The 2,500-nt window shown below is 57.6% G+C and overlaps 1 non-coding gene across 1 annotated transcript in view; it reads right to left on the bottom strand.

Moving 5' to 3' along the window:
- LOC126433682 (small subunit ribosomal RNA) overlaps nucleotides 1–407 on the bottom strand; it is a 1,910-nt gene extending 1,503 nt beyond the window's left edge. The window contains exon 1 of the ribosomal RNA XR_007578671.1: nucleotides 1–407. This exon is cut by the window's left edge and continues 1,503 nt beyond it. This is a non-coding gene — a ribosomal RNA (small subunit ribosomal RNA).
- Between the last annotated feature and the right edge of the window lie 2,093 nt (nucleotides 408–2,500).

The raw sequence follows: 2,500 nt of genomic DNA, 5'->3' as shown, positions 1-2,500 counted from the left end.
CCCTCTCCGGAATCGAACCCTGATTCCCCGTTACCCGTTACAACCATGGTAGGCGCAGAACCTACCATCGACAGTTGATAAGGCAGACATTTGAAAGATGCGTCGCCGGTACGAGGACCGTGCGATCAGCCCAAAGTTATTCAGAGTCACCAAGGCAAACGGACCGGACGAGCCGACCGATTGGTTTTGATCTAATAAAAGCGTCCCTTCCATCTCTGGTCGGGACTCTGTTTGCATGTATTAGCTCTAGAATTACCACAGTTATCCAAGTAACGTGGGTACGATCTAAGGAACCATAACTGATTTAATGAGCCATTCGCGGTTTCACCTTAATGCGGCTTGTACTGAGACATGCATGGCTTAATCTTTGAGACAAGCATATGACTACTGGCAGGATCAACCAGGGAACTGCGTCAACTAGAGCTGAGCAGCCGGCCGCCCGGGAGTGTGTCCCGGGGGCCCGCGCGAACACGCAAGCGTCCGCTCGATTATTCTGCAAACAGGAGGAGGCTGAGCTCCCCTGCACAATACACCTCGAAACCCTCTCAGGTCCCGGCGGCGCGCAGCGCCGTCCTAAGTACTTGGTCGGGTTCGAGAGAGGCGCAATCGCCCGGAGTTTGGCGAGTAGACGCTTTAGGTGCGACCACCCGTGCTCCCAACTGAGCTTGCCGCTGCCGACAGAGGCCCGGGAGCGTGCTGTCGTGGCATTGCCGGCGGGAGACAACACGCGCCACCTACGGTGGCCGGCAGCTCCAACGCCAGCGCCACAGAAGGACAAAAGCCCCACTTGGGTGCCGAAGCGAACTCTCCCAGCACAGCGCACGCGCCAACACGTCCGCACAGCTGCGATACAAACCACCTGCGAGAACCGCAGAGGCGACCGAGCAGCAGACGGCGTCGCGGCGCCGAGCGCCGGGCGGCGGCGCATCCTCAGCGCACACAGTCCTCAATCGGACCAGCACACTGCAGATGTCCACCGCGCTTCGCACCGGGCCCGCGAGGACCTACTTTGGCCGCACGGCGCCGCGTGCAGGGTGCGCCGGCGCGCAGCTGCGCCGCCTGCCGCCTCCGTCGGCCGGCGCGCCTGCCACTGGCCGCCCCCACCAGCCGGCTGTAGCGCGTGCGCCCACGCACCGCGCGGCCAGCACGCCGGGAGGCCCCCCCTCACCGGCCGGGGACGGTCCCACCCAGCCACCGCCGCGTATCGCTTCACACCCACATGCCATTCACGTTCGTGGTCATGGTGGGTATCGCTGAAACAACCGGTTGGTAGCTCAACCGATCGTCGCCATCACTGATTCACCTCTAGCGAGAACAACCGCACCACAACGGTTTACCAGTTGTTCATTTGCGTAACGTCACCAGCAAACGTAGACGTCCATCGCCATTTGCAAATTCAACAATTGTTGCATGCCTGTGTCAGGTGTCACGACACACTATGTCTGCCCACATACACGCAACAACATGTGCACGCTTCGCGAACACGTGGAAGGTGGCCCCCGTACGTATGCGATGTCCATTGCGCGAACGACTGTCAACCGGCCTCTGTCGCATGTCGCAGATGTGGAACGCAGTGCACCATGCTATCACGGTGTGTGAGAAGAGACGACTACGTCTGACAACACGCGCCACTACATCAACAGACGGCTCATGCTGATCGCCATCCACGGCATACCATACTGCAATCCAGCTCTTATAGGGAGACGACACGTAGCTGAGTGCACAATATTTGGACCGTATGGTTCGCCGTTGTTGGCGCAGTCGTGGTACGGTCACACATGTACCACGATGTATCATTCAGTACATGAGGACCAATGTGCAGTACAGTGTGTGATTTGGACGTACAACATCAGCGGACAGTTGACACAAGCCGTACCACAACGTAGGCTGTGCTTCGCCATGCGAATGCCAATGAACAACTGCGAAGGGCATTGAGCATGTACGTCCTGCTGCCATCCGCATTACAGTGTATAGCTGCAAGGTGTTTAACATGAAGCAATACTCTGGGGACCGGGCAGTGCGAGTGGCAAACTATATTGCGGGGGTTGCAGTTAGGCAACACTACACTAATTTAACGCGTCGTATGACAATTACAGAGCAGGTTAAGGCCCAACGTGTGTTGGGTTAAGGCCCAACGTGTGTTGGGTTAAGGCCCAACGTGTGTTGGGTTAAGGCCCAACGTGTGTTGGGTTAAGGCCCAACGTGTGTTGGGTTAAGGCCCAACGTGTGTTGGGTTAAGGCCCAACGTGTGTTGGGTTAAGGCCCAACGTGTGTTGGGTTAAGGCCCAACGTGTGTTGGGTTAAGGCCCAACGTGTGTTGGGTTAAGGCCCAACGTGTGTTGGGTTAAGGCCCAACGTGTGTTGGGTTAAGGCCCAACGTGTGTTGGGTTAAGGCCCAACGTGTGTTGGGTTAAGGCCCAACGTGTGTTGGGTTAAGGCCCAACGTGTGTTGGGTTAAGGCCCAACGTGTGTTGGGTTAAGGCGCAACATAGGTTAGGTT

The sequence above is a fragment of the Schistocerca serialis genome, unplaced genomic scaffold (genome assembly GCF_023864345.2).
Source record: "Schistocerca serialis cubense isolate TAMUIC-IGC-003099 unplaced genomic scaffold, iqSchSeri2.2 HiC_scaffold_1172, whole genome shotgun sequence".
NCBI lineage: Eukaryota > Metazoa > Arthropoda > Insecta > Orthoptera > Acrididae > Schistocerca > Schistocerca serialis.
This window is presented reverse-complemented; position numbering and strand designations above follow the sequence as displayed.